This window comes from Martes martes, assembly GCF_963455335.1.
Source record: "Martes martes genome assembly, chromosome: Y".
In the NCBI taxonomy this organism is placed as follows: domain Eukaryota; kingdom Metazoa; phylum Chordata; class Mammalia; order Carnivora; family Mustelidae; genus Martes; species Martes martes.
In genome coordinates this window covers 14,996,639-15,011,814 of record NC_137907.1, presented here as the reverse complement: position 1 = coordinate 15,011,814, position 15,176 = coordinate 14,996,639, and positions in this window count along the sequence as shown.

The following is a 15,176-nucleotide window of genomic DNA, read 5'->3' as shown; positions in this document are numbered from 1 at the left end:
CTGGGTTGCCCAGACACCCATGCTTAGAACCCTGTTCTCGAGGCATTCCCTATGGGGCGTCGTGGAGCCATCCAAAAGGAATCGAATGCCCAGCAGAAGGAATCCTTGCAGTTGGGAGCAGCTCACACCTCCCAGCGGGGGCAAACCTCCATCGCCATATGAGGCACCCCTCTTCATTAAGGGCCCTACATGGACACAAACACCAATCTGATTCAACGTCGGATCCTCGGCCTGATTTCAGATGCAGTAGATCTCGATTCAGCCTCTGCAGAGTGGGCCACATGCCCTCACGCCATAACCTTACCCAAGCTTGTGTTCTCAGACTTCCGTCCTCACATTCCTGGCCCACCATCCCTCCAGATTGGGAATACCAGAGCCACATTACAACACTTTGCCAGCCCACCAGGAGAAAAAAGTTGACCTCTGGGGCTGCCCAGGAAACCCAAATGAGGATCAAGCTACTTGTCACTCGACAGCACCACAATTATATAGGCTGCTTTGGCACTAATGCTCTTACTGACACATCCCGTGCCCAGACATCCAGACCAGAGCTAGACAGCTGACCGCACACACAGCACATTGGATCCGCCAGAGCATTAGGCCATCATGTCTTCCCAACCTGGGTTTTCAGGCTTCAGAACCTCGACCTTATCTCCAACAACTGCACAGGGGCCGACTGGATGCAGAAATTAAAACACCTCCCTCTCCGTACCTGGAAACCTTGTTGTTACCATGGTGTCCAATTTTCAGGGTAGGAGAAAGCAGCATGAGCCATGAGCCACGCCCAGTCTTAAGGGCCGCCGTGAGCACAAACACCCATTGTGACCCTCAGTGAGAGGCCTGAGCTCAAGAGAGGCTTCTCAGTGGCTGGACCATGAGGCCACATATAGTGTTGGCCATGCCCCTAGGCACAAAATCCTAACCAGATGTCACCTGTACCCAGGGCTCTGCTCTGGAATCCCTCTTTTGGAAGGACAATGGAGGCAGAGAACAGGACTATTACAATCCCACAGAATGACACCAAATTCCTCTTTGCCAGGCCAACTCCCCATAGTGGGAAATTTGTCCATGGCCCAAGAGGCCAGACCTCCATGCCATGGTCATCCTTGACGGAAAATCCAGAGACACAAGCCTGAGCAACTGCCTCACACTCACCCTTCGTTACTATCCAGAGGTGCTCCCCTCACGGAATGTAGATCTGGCTTGCCATACCATAGGCCCCAACCTAACCTGAGGATGTGTTTTTAGAATTCTATCCCCACAGACCTGGCCCACAAAGACTCCAGACTGGGGCCCCTGGAGCCACACTGCACTACAGTGCCTGCCTTCTCCAAGGAAACTCTGTGCATTCCATTGCCAACCACCCTACAGATTAGGAGAAACCTCCTCCTTCCCCCTATCAGAAAATCTTGCAGTTGGAATGCCGTCCAACCTTCAGGGTAGGAGCCTTGCCCATGCTGGAGGGCCGCCTTGGGCACAGACACGTATTGTGATCCTCAGTGTGAGTCCCGTGCTCCAGTGAGGCTTCTCACTGGGTGGACCAAGAGGCCGCCTATGGGGCTTGCCCTGAACCTAGGTTCCCAAACCGAAACAGCGGACAGGTTTTCCATACCCCTGTACCCCTGTACCCAGGACTCTGCTCGGTAATCCCTCTTTTGGAAGGACACCTGAGGCAGAAAACAGGACTCCTCCCATTGCACAGAATGACCGTCATCTCTTGGGATCTGGGACAAATGCCCAGAGAGGGACACTCCTCCAAGGCCCATGAGGGAACCCCTCTATACCACGGTCATGCATAACAGAAAATCCAGAGACACAAGCCTGAGTAAGCGTCTCACACTCACCCTTCCTTCCTATCCCAAGGAGCTCCCTTCATGGTCTGTAGATTGGGCCTGCCAGACCCAGGACCGCTAACCCAAGCCAAGTTTGGGTTTTCCGATTCTGTCCCCACTGCCCTGACGCCAAGGCTGGGGCCCCTGGAGCCTCAACACAGGACTGTGCCTGCCCACTCCATGGAAACTGTGCCTGTGCCATTGGCCACAACCCTACCGATCACGAGAAACCTCCAAGGTCCACGAGGTCATCCCAGAAGTGGAGATGGCCCGGTAAAACAGGGGAGATCTGACACAAGCTGAGCAACGACCTCCACTCAGACATGCAGACGGATGTCCCCAGACACAGAAGATAGGGCCCTACGCCCTAATAGGAATCTTTGCTTCAGTTTCCAGGTGTCTGTCCTCAGAGGCTTGTTCTACAATACAAGGAGAAGGGGGTTTCCTGAGGCACCACTTACAACACCTCTCATCTACACATGGGAAACTTGCTCTTTGGATCTGTGTCAAACCCTCCAGCGAAGAGAATCCTTCAGGGACCCTGAGCCTCCGCCACATTCCAACTTCTCCATGAACTGAAAACCACATTGTGACCCACCTTCAGGAGAGTCCATTTCAACTCAGACCCCCTGGGAGCTACTCCAGAGTCAGCAGATCGAACTTGCCGTGTCCTTGGAGCCAATGGGAATGTGAGGTGGGGTGCCCAGGCATCCATCCTTAAAACCAGACTCTCGAGTCTTTTGGTACATGGCGTCGTGGAGCCATCCAAAAGGAATCAAATGCCAAACAGAAGGAATCCTTGTGATTGGGAGAATCTCACAACTATCGACGGCAAACCTCCATGTACGCATGAGGCACCCCTCTTCATTAAGGACCCAACATGGACACAAACTCCAACCTGAGCCAACCTCGGATCCTTGCCCTGACTTCCGATGCAGGAAATATCGATTCAACCTCTGCAGAGTGGGCCCGCCGTGCCCTTGCCCCATCAAATTACCCTAGCTTGTGTTGTCACACTTCTGTCCTCACACTCCTGGCCCCCAAGCCCTCCAGATTGGGAATTCTGGGGCCACAACGCAGCACTATGCCGGCACACCAGGAGAAAAACGTTGCCCTCTGGGGCTGACCAGAGACCCAAATGAGGATCAATCTACACGCCACTCGACAGCACACAAATTATATAGGCTCCCCTGGGCACTAATGCTCTCTCTGACACAACATGAGCCCAGACGTCCAGGCCAACACCTAGAAAGCTGGCCACACAGCAAGCACATTGGACCCGCCATGGCATTAGGCCATCATCTGCTCCCAACCTGGGTTTCCAGTCTTCAGAACCAAGGCCTTATCTCCAATCACTGCACAGGGGAAATTAGATGCAGAAAGTAGAACTCCTCTGTCCTCCTGGCAGGAAAACTTGCTGTTGGCATGGTGTCCAATCTTCAGGGTAGGAGAAACCAGCATGTTCCATGAGGCCACGCCCATGCTTGAGGCCTGCCTTGTGCACAAACACACATTGGGACCCTCAGAGTGAAACCTGAGCTCAAGTGAGGCATTTCAGGTGCTGTACCTCGAGAACGCATATGGGGCTGCCCATGCCCCTAGGCACCCAGTCCTAACCAGAGATCACCCTTACCCAGGGCTCTGTTCTGCAATCCCTCTTTTGGAGGGACACCTGAGCAGAGATCAGGATTTCTCCCATCCCACAGAATGACACCCAACTCCTGGTAGCCGGGCCAAATCCCCATATTGGGAGATTCGTCCATGGCCCAAGAGGCCACCCCTCCATGCCACGGCCATCCTTGACACAAAATCTAGAGACACAAGCCTGAGAAACCACCTCACACTCACTCTTCTTCCTATCCTGAGGAACTCCCCTCACGGAATGGAGATCCGACCTGCCATACTCTCGGCCCCAACCTAAGCCAAGGATGTGTTTTCAGAATTCTCGCCCAAAGCCCTGGCCCACACACCCTCCAGACTGGGGCCCCTGGCGCCACACCGCACTATAGTGCCTGCTCTCTCAAAGAACAATCTGCCATTCAATTGCCCCCAACCCTACAGATTAGGAGAAACCTCCAAGGTACCCGAGGCCAACCCCATAGTGGAGGCTGCCCTGGACAAACAGGGATGATCTCTCAATCGGTGAATAACTACCTCACCTACTCAGACAAGCAGACGGAAGTCCCTACAAACAGAAGTTGAACGAGACAGGACCATAGGACCTAATCTGAATCCTTGGTCTCTTTTCCAGGCGTCTCTCCTCAGAGCCCTGTTTCCAATACCAGCCTGTGGGGGTTGCCTGAGGCACCAATTTGAACACCACTCGTCTCCACATGGAAAAGTGCTCTTTGGAGCTGTGAAAACTCTCCATTTAGGAGAATACTTCAGGGCTCCAGAGACACCGCCACATTCCAAGGTCTCCATGGACACAGACCCACATTTTGCCCAATCCTCAGGACAGTCCATTTCAACTCAGCCCCCTGGTTAGCTCCGCCAGAGCCTGTAGATCGAACATGCCTTGTGCTATGAGACAATGGGAATGCGAGCTGGGTTGCCCAGACACCCACCCTTAGAACCCTGTTCTCTAGTCTTTCCGTATGGGGCTTTGGGGAGCCATCCAAAATGAATCAATGCCCAGCTGAAGGAATCCTTGCGGTTGGGAGCATCTCACAACTCCCAGCGTGGGCAAAACTCCATTGGCCGCATGAGGCACCGCTCTTCATGAAGGGCCAACATGGACCCAAACTCCAATCTGAATCAACGTCGGATCCTCGCCCTGACTTCAGATGCAGGAGACTTCGATTCAGCCTCTGTGGAGTGGGCCACGTGCCTCGCCTCATAACCTTACCCAAGCTGTGTTCTCAGACTTCCGTCCTCACATTCCTGGCCCACTAGCCCTCCAGAATGGGAATCCCAGAGCCACATCACAGCACTGGGCCAGCCCACCAGAAGAAAACAGTTGACCTCTGGAGCTGCCCAGGGACCCCAAATGAGGATCAACCTACTCGCCACTCGAAAGCACCAGAATTATAGGCTGCTTTGGCACTAATGCTCTTACTGACACATCCTGTGCCCAGACATCCAGACCAGAGCTAGACAGTTGATCGCACACACAGCACATTTGATCCGCCGTAGCATTAGGCCATCATGTCTTCCCAACCTGGGTTATCAGGCTTCAGAACATAGACCTTATCACCAATGAATTCACAGGGGTGGACCTGATGCAGAAATTAGAAAACCTCCCTACCCGTGTTCTGAACATGGTGTCCAATTTTCAGGGTAGGAGAAAGCAGCATAAGCCATGAGGCCACGCCCATGCTTGAGGGCCAGCCCTGGGAATAAACACACATTGTGACCCCAAGTGTGATCCCCGAGCTCAAGGGAGGGTTCTCAGTGGCTGCATCATGAGGCCGCATAGGATGTTGGTCATGCCCCTAGGTGCCAAATCCTAACCAGAGGTCACCTCTACCCAGGGCTCTGCTCTGGAATCCCTCTTTTGGAGAGACAATTGAGGCAGAGAACAGGACTCCATCCATCCCACAGAATGACACCAAATTCCCTTTTTCTGGGCCAAATCCCCATAGAAGGGGACTCGTCCATGGCCCAAGAGGCCACACCTCCATGCCATGGTCATCCTTGATGGAAAATCCAGAGACACAAGCCTGAGCAACTGCCTCACACTCACCCTTCGTTACTATCCAGAGGTGCTCCCCTCACGGAATGTAGATCTGGCCTGCCATACCATAGGCACCAACCTAAGCTGAGGATGTGTTTTCAGAATTGTATCCCCACAGACCTGGCCCACAAAGACTCCAGACTGGGGGCCCTGGAGCCACACCACTACAGTGCCTGCCTTCTCCAAGGAAACTCTGTGCATTCCATTGCCAACCACCCTACAGATTAGGAGAAACCTCCTCCTTCCCCCTATCAGGAAAACTTGCAGTTGGCATGCCGTCCAACCTTCAGGGTAGGAGAAACCAGCATGGGCCATGAGGCCTTGCCCATGCTGGAGGGCCGCTTTGGGCAAAAACACGTATTGTGATCCTCAGTGTGAGCCCTGTGCTCAAGTGATGCTTCTCAGTGGCTGGTCCAAGAGGCCGCCTATGGGGCTTGCCGTGCACCTAGATACCCAAACTGAACCACTGGATGGGTTTTCCATACCCCTGTACACTTGTACCCAGGACTCTGCTCGGTAATCCCTCTTTTGGAGGGACACGTGAGGCAGAAAACAGGACTCTTCCCATTGCACAGAATGACCGACAACTCTTGGGATCCGGGACAAATGCCCAGAGAGGGAGACTCCTCCAAGGCCCATGAGGCCACCCCTCCATTCCACGGTCATGCTTGACTCAAAATCCTGTGACACAAGCTCGAGCAGCTGTCTCACACTCACCCTTCCATCCTATCAGGAGAGCTCCCTTCACTGTCTGTACATTGGGGCTGCCATATCCTCTGTTGCTAAACCAAGCTGAGTTTGTTTTTCAGATTCTGTCCCCACAGCCCTGGCCCAAAGGCTGGGGACCCTGGAGTCACACCGCCGGCCTGTGCCTGGCCTCTCCATGGAAACTGTGCCCGTGCCATTGGCCACAATCCTACCGATCAGAGAAACCTCCAAGGTGCACGAGTCCATCCCAATAGTGGAGGCCGCCCTGGACAAACAGGGACGATCTGACACAAGCTGAGCTATGACCTCCACTCAGACATGCAGACGGATTTCCCCAGACACAGAAGACAGGCCCCTTCGCTCTAATAGGAAACTTTGCTTTTGTTTCTAGGCCTCTATCCTCAGTGGCCTGTTCTCCAATAGAAGCAGAAGGGGTTTCCTGGGGCACCACTTAGAACACCTTTCGTCTCCACAATGGAAACTGGCTCTTTGGAGCTCTGTCAAACCATCAGGCAAGGAAAATCCTTCAGGGCCCCTGAGCCACCGCTACTTTCCAACGTCCTCATGGACAAAAACCCACATTATGACCCATCTTCAGGAGAGTCCATTTCAACTCAGACTCTCTGGGAGCTCGTCCAGAGCCAGCTGATCGAACCTGCCTTGTCCTAGAAGCCAATGGGAATGCGAGGTGGGGTACCCAGGTAGGCATCCTTAGAACCAGGCTCTCGAGTCTTTACATATGGGGCGTCATGGAGCCATCCATAAGGAATCGAATGCCCAGGAGAAGGAACACTTGTGATTGGGAGCATCTCACAACTCCTAGTGAGAGCAAACTTCCATGGCCACATGAGGCACTCCTCATCCTGAAGGGCCTAACATGGACACAAACTCCAACATGAGCCAATGTCGGATGCTCGCCCTGACTTCCGATGCAGGAAATCTCGATTCAACCTCTGCTGAGTGAGCCTCCTTTGCCTCGCCCTGAATCCTAACCCTAATTTCGGTTCTCAGATTTCTGTCCTTCACAGTCTGGCCTACAAGCCCTCCAGACTGGGAACACCGGAGCCATAATGCTGCACTCTGCCTGCCCACCCGCAGAAAAACGTTGTCCTCTGGGGCTGCCAGAGACCCCAAATTAGGAACAAATTGCACGTCAGTTGACTGCACCCCAATTATATTATTATATTTCCAGCCCTGGGCACTAATGCTCTCTCTGACACAGCCTGGGACCAGAACTCCTGACACACCAACCACCTGGCCCCACATCCAGCATATGGGACTCACCATGGCCTTAGGCCCTCATCTCTACCCAACCTGGGTTCTCAGGCTTCAGAACCTTGACCTTATCTCCAATCACTGCACAGTGGTGGTGGTCCTGGCGCAGAAATCCGAACACCTCCTGCTCCCTGGCAGGAAACCTTGCTGTTGGCATGCTGTCCAACCTTCAGGGAAGGAGCAACCAGCATGGGCCATGGGGCCACGCCCATGCTTGACGGCCACCTTGGGCACAAACACGCATTGTGACACTCAGTGTGAGCCCCGAGCTCAAGGGAGGTTCCTCAGTGGCTGGACCATGAGCCCATATATGGCGCTGGCCATGCCCCTAGCCACCCAATCCTAACCAGGGGTCACCCGTACCCAGTTCTCTGCTCTGGAGTCCCTCTTTTGGAGGGACACCTAAGGCAGAGAACAGGACTCATACCATCCCACAGAATGACAACAAATTCCTGGTAGCCGAGCCAAATCCCCATATTGGGAGAATCGTCCATGGCCCAGAGGCCACCCCTCCATGCCACGGCCATCCTTGACACAAAATCCAGAGACACAAGCCTGAGCAACCGCCTCACACTCACCCTTCCTTCCTATTCGGGATTCCCTGTTTTGGAGGAACACCTGAGGTGAAAAAAGGACTCCTCCCATTGCACAGAATGACCACCAACTCTTGGGAGCCAGGCCAAATCCACAGAGAGGGAGACTCCTCCAAGGCCCATGAAGCCAACCTTCCATTCCATGGTCATGCTTGACACAAAATCCAGAGACACAAGCCTGAGCAAGAGTCTCACAATCGCCCTTCCTTCCTATCCCGAGGAGCTCCCTCACGGTCTGTAGATTGGGCCTGTCATAACTTTGGCCGCTAACCCAAGCCGAGTTTGAGTTTTCAGCTGCTGTCCCCATGTTCTGGCCCCAAGCAGGGGCCCCTGGAGTCACAATGCAGGACTGTGACTGCCCACTCCATGGAAACTGTGCCCATGCCATTGGCCACAACCATACCGATCAGGAGAAACCGCCAAGTTCCCCGAGGCCACCCCAATAGTGGTGGCTGCTCTGGATAAAAAAGGGGTGATCTGACACAAGCTGAGCAAGGACCTCCAATCAGACATGCAGACTGATGTCCCCAGACACAGAAGACAGGCCCCTATTCCCAAATAGGAAACATTGCTTTGGTTTGCATGTGTCTATCCTCAGAGGCCTATTCTCCAATACAAGCTGAAGGGGGTTTCCTGAGGCACCACTCAGAACACCACTTGTCTCCACATGGGAAACTTGCTCTTTGGAGCTGTGTCCAACCCTCTGGCTAGGAGAATCCTTCAGGGCTCCTGAGACACAGCCACATTCCAACGTTTCCATGGACACAAACCCACATTATGACCCATCTTCAGGAAAGTGCATTTCAACTCAGACCACCTGGGAACTCCTCCAGAGCCAGCAGATCGAACCTGCCTTGTAATATCTGACCATGGGAATTCGAGGTGGGGTGCCCAGGCACCCATCATTAGAACCAGGCTCTCAAGTCTTTCAGTATGGGGTGTCGTGGAGCCATCCAAAAGGAATCGAATGCCCAGCAGTAGGAATCCTTGCGGTTGGCAGCATCTGACAACTCCCGGCGTTGGCAAACATCCATGGATGCATGAGGCACGGCTCTTCCTGAAGTGCTCAATATGGACACAAACTCGAACCTGAGCCAATGTCGGATCCTCGGCCTGACATCAAATGCAGGAGATCTCCATTCAGTCTCTGCAGAGTGTGGCTGCTGTGCCCTAGCCCCATAAACTTAGCCTAGCTTGGGTCCCAGAAATCCTTCCTCAGACTCCTGGTCCACAAGCCCTCCAGTTTGGGAATTCCGGAGCCACAATGCAGCATTTGGCCTGCCCACCAGGAGAAAAACGTTGCCCTCTGGGTCAGGCCAGAGACCCCAAGTGAGTATCAACCTACAAGCAACCCGACAGCACCCCAACTATATTGGCTGCCCAGGGCAATAATGCTCTCTCTGACACACCCTGAGCCCAGATATCCAGACCAACACCCAGACAGCTGGCCTCACACCCAGCACATTGTACCTGCCATGGCATTATGCCATCATCTCTTCCCAACCTGGATTTTCAGGCTTCAGAACCTTGAACTTATCTCCAATACCTGCATAGGGTTGGTGGTCCTGTTGCAGAAATTAGAACAGCTCCCTTCCCCTGGAAGGAAACCTTGCTTTTGGCATGGGGTCCAATCTTCAGGGTAGGAGAAACTGTCATGGGCCATGATGCCACGACCATGCTGGAGGGCCACCTTGGGCAAAAAACCCATTGTGACCCTCAGTGTGAGACCTGAACTCAAGTGAGGCTTCTCTGTGGCTGGACCATGAGCCCACATACGGGACTGGACATGCCCCTAGGCACCCATTCCTAACCAGAGGTCACCCGTACCCAAACCTATGCTCTGCAATCCCTTTTTGGATAGACACCTGAAGCAGAAAACAGGAATCCTCCCATCCAACAAAATGACAGCAAACTCCTGGTAGCCGGGCCAATCCCCGTAGTGGGAGACTCGTCCATGGCCCCAGAGTCTACCCCTTAATGCCACAGCCTTCCCTGACACAAAATCCAAACACACATGCCTGAGAAACCACCTCACACTCAGCCTTCTTTCCTATGCTGAGGAGCTCCCCTCACGGAATGTAGATGCGGCCTGCATACCCAAGGCCCCAACCTAAGCTGAGGATATGTTTTCAGACTTCTGTCCCCACAGACCTGGCCCACACACCCTCCAGCCTGGGGCCCTGGAGCCACACCGCACTACAGTGCCTGCCTTTCCTAGGAAACTCTACCCATTCCAATGCCCACAACCTTACAGATTAGTAGAAAACTCCAGGGTCCCAGAGGCCATCCCAATAGTTGAGACGCCCTGGAAAAACAGGGGGGATCTCTCCAAAGGTGAACAACTATCCCCTCTCAGAAAAGCAGATGGATGTCCCCACAAACAGAAGATTAATCCGGACAGGACCCTAGGCCCTCTTCTGAATCCGCGCTGTTTTTCAGGCATCTCTCCTCAGTGCCCTGTTTCCTAAACCAGCCTATGGATATAGCCGGGGACACCTATTCCAACTCCCCTTGTCTCCACATGGGAAACATGTTCTTTGGGTTGTGAAAATCCTCCGTATAGGAGAATACTTCTGGGCCCCAGAGCCTCCGCCACATTCGAACGACTCCATGGACACAGACCCACATTATGACCCATCTTCACGAGAGTCCATTTCAACTCAGCCCCCTTGGTAGCTCTGCCAGAGCCTGCAGATCGAACATGCCTTGTTGCTAGGAGACAATGGGAATGTGAGCTGGGTGGCCCAGGCACCCAGCCTTAGAACCCTGTTCTCGAGTGTTTCAGTATGGGGTGTCATGGAGCCATCCAAAAGGAATCGAATGCCCATCAGAAGGAATCATTGCTGATGGGAGCATCTCACAATTCCCAGTGTGGGCAAACATCATGGAATCATGGGGTACCCCTCTTCATGAAGGGCCCAACATGGACACAAACTCCAACCTGAGCCAATGTCGGATCCTCACCCTGAATTCAGATGCAGGGATCTCGATTCAGCCTCTGCAGAGTGGGGCTGCCGTGACCTCGCCCCATAACCTTACCCTAGCTTGTGTTCTCAGACTTCCATCTTCACACTCCTGACCCACAAGCCCTCCAGATTGGCAATTCGGGAGCCACAACTCAGCACTTGGCCTGCCCACCAGGAGAAAAACTTTGCCCTCTGGTGTTGTCCAGACACCTCAAATGAGGATCAACCTACATGCCACTCAACAGCACTCCAATTATATAGGTCACCCCTCCATTCCACGGTCATGCTTTACACAAAATCCAGAAACACAATCCTGAGCAAGCGTCACACTCACCCTTCTTTCCTATCCCGAGGAGTTCCCTTCACGGTCTATAGATTGGGCCTGCCATTCCCTCGGCCGCTAACCCAAGCCGAGTTTGTCTGTTCAGATTCTGTTTCCACCGCCCTGGTCCCAAGGCTGGGGGACCTGGAGTCACACCACAGGACTTGCCTGCCATTCCCTGGATACAGTTTGCCACAACCCTACCGATCACGAGAAACATCCAAGGTCCACGAGGCCATCCGAATAGTGGAGGCCACCCTGGACAAACAGGGGCGAGCTAACACAAGTTCAGCAACGACCTCCACTCAGATATACACATGGATGTCCCCAGACACAGAAGACAGGCCCCTACACCCTAATAGGAACCTTTGCTTTGGTTTCCAGTCATCTCTCCTCAGAGGCCTGTTCTCTAATACACGCAGAAGGGGATTTCCTGAGGCACCACTCAGAACACCTCTTATCTCCACATGGGAACCTTGCTCTTTGGAGCTGTGTCAAACCCTCCAGCTAGGAGAATCCTTCAGGACCCCTGAGCCAACGCTACATTCGAACGTCACCATGGACACAAACCCACATTATGATCCATGTACAGGAGAGGTCCTATCAACTCAGACCCCCTTGGAGCTCCTCCAGAGCCAGCAGATCAAACAGGTCTTGTCCTAGCAGGCAATGGGTTGGGAGGTGGGGTGCCCAGACACCCATCCTTAAAACCCCATTCTCGAGTCTTTCCGTATGGGGCATCGTGGAGCCATCCAAAAGGAATCGAATGCCCAACAAAAGGAATCCTTGCGATTGGGAGCTCCCAGCATGAGCAATCGCCATGGCCACATCAGGCACCCTCCTCATAAAGGGCCCAACATGGACACAAACTCCAACCTGAGCTAATGTTGGATCCTCGCCCTGACTTCAGATGCTGGAGATCTGGATTCAACCTCTGTGTAGTTAGCCTGTTGTTCCCTCGCCCCATATCCTTACACTACCTTGTGTTCTCAGAATTCCGTCCTCACACTCCTGGACCACAAGCCCTTGTTTGGGAATTCCGAGGCCACAATGCAGCACTCAGCCATGTTAGAGTCGTTATCAAAGGAACGAGACTGATGCAAAGCGAAAGTCAAGCAAAGTTGTCTCTTATGAAGAGATGGTGACGACCCCGGCAAGGCCGCACCGGACAATTCCTCTCTGGACAAGGCTGCTCCCAACAATGAAGAGGCAATGATGACTACGAGGACGACAGCCCCGATGATGCAGACTCTGTTCCCCTTGACGCTGCTCCCAGCGAGGCCACTCTGGACAAGGCCGCTTTCCAATGATGCCGCTCTGGACAAGACTGCTCCAGACGAAGCTGTTGCCGACGAGGCTGCTTCCCAGATGAGGCCACTCCCCGGAAGGTGGCTGCTCTGGCAAGCACTCCCGACGACTCTGACAGCTCTACTGACAGTTCTTACTGACTGCTCTTACAGCTCTCGATGACTTTTATAGCTGACAGCTCTCGCTGACATCTCTCAAGGACTCCTACTGCTGACAGCTCTCGTTGACAACACTCGACCACTCCTACAGCTGACAGCTCTCGCTGACAGCTCTCATCTCCTAGAGCTGAGAGCTCTCGCTGACAGCTCTCCAAACTCTTGCTTCTCCGGCGAGACCACTCACAACGAGGCTGCTGCCCATGAGGCCTCCTCCCAGACGAGGGAACTCCCTGGAAGGAAACTGCTCTGGCAAGGTCAGTCCCCAGAAGGAGGCTGCTCTGGCAAGCACTCCCGATGACTCTAAGAGCTCTTACTGACAGCTCTTACTGACTGCTCTTACAGCTCTCCATGACTCTTATAACTGACAGCTCTCGCTTACAGCACTCGAGGACTCCTATAGCTGACAGCTCTCTCTGACAACTTTTGACCACTCCTACAGCTGACAGCTCTCGCTGACAGCTCTCGACGACTCCTACAGCAGACAGCTCTCGCTGACAGCTCTAGAAACTCTTGCTTCTCTGGCGAGACCGCTCCCGACGAGGCTGCTGCCGATGAGGCCACCTCCCAGACGAGGCCACTCCCATGAAAGAGGCTGCTCTGGCAAGGCCACTCCCCGGAAGGAGGCTGCACTGGCAAGGCCCTACCCGGAGGGAGGCTGCTCTGTCAAGGCCTCCCGTCAGCTCTTACAGCTCTTACTGCTCCGGCAAGACTGCCCTACTAGCCTCGCAAACCAACTTTTATAGAGGCACTTTTAGCCGGGCTGTACACAGGTAGCCAATGAGATTGCAATGCACAGAGAAAACTGCACAGTCATGCTAGATCAGCCACACACACACACACACACACACAAAAAAAAAAAAAACTGCTAGGTTACACATGGGCATGCAACTGATATTCAATTTACCCTAATAGATATATGCATGCCCCAATCATTGGATATCTTCCCCTGGCCTGACCCGCCCCTCCAACTAGGCTTTGCAAGGAAGTTCCTCTGAGAGAGGCAGGGACAATCTAAGTTCACTGCAAAAATATGCCTCCATCTGATTAATTAAGCCCTTAGAGCTGGCCCAACAAGAGAAAAATGTTGCCCTCTGGGGCTGCCCAGAGACCACAAATGAGGGTCAACATACTCGCCCCTCGACAGCACCCCAATTATATAGGCTGCCCTGGGCATTAATGCTCTCTCTGACATAGCCTGAGCACAGACATCCAGACCAACACCCAGACAGCTGGCCACACACCTAGCATATTGGATGGGCTATGGCATTAGGCCATCATCACTTCCAACCTGGGTTTTCAGGCCTCAGAACCTAGACTTAATCTCCAATCACTGCACAGGGGTGGACCTGATGGAGAAATTAGAACACCTCCCTCCACTGGCAGGAAACCTTGCAGTTGGCATGCTGTCCAACCTTCAGGGTAGGAGAACCCAGTATGGGCCATGAGGCCAAAGCCATGCTTGAGGGCCGCCTTGGGCACAAACACGCATTGGACCCTCAACGTGAGCCCCGAGCTCTAATGAGGTTTCTCAGTGGCTGGAACATGAGCCTGCATATGGGGCTGGCCCTTCCCCTAGGCACCCAATCCTAACAAGTTGTCAAACATACCTAGGGCGCTGCTCTCAAATCCCTCTTTTGGAGGGACACATGATGCAGAGAATAGGAACAGGAATCATCCCATCCCACAGAATGACACCAAACTCCTGGTAGCCAGGCCTAATCCCGATAGCGGGAAAATAGTCCGTGGCCCAAGAGGCCACACGTTCATGCCACAGCCATCCTTGACACAAAATGCAGATACAAAAGCCTGAGCAACCGCCTCACACTCACCCTTTGTTCCTATCCCAAGGAGATCCCCTCATGGAATGTAGATGCGGCCTGACCTACCCTAGGCCCCAAATGAAGCTGAGGATGTGTTTTCAGACATCTGTCCCCGAGCCATGGCCCACACACCCACCAGACTGGGGCCCATGGAGCCACAACGCACTATAGTGCCTGCCCTCTCCAAGGAAACTCTGCCCATTCCATTGCTCACAACCCTACAGATTAGGAGAAATCTCCTCCTTCCCTCTGGCAGGAAAACTTGCGGTTGGCATTCTGTCCAAACTTCAGGGTAGGAGAAACCAGCATAAGCATTGAGGCCACGCCCATGCTTGAGGGACGCTTGGGCACAAACACACAATACAACCCTCAATGTGAGTCTGAGTTCAAGGGAGGCTTCTCAGTGGCTGGACCATGAGCCCGTATATGGGGCTGGCCATGACACTAGGCCCCCAATCCTAACCAGATTTCAACCGTACCCAGGGGCTCTGGTCTTGAATCCCACTTTCGTAGGGACA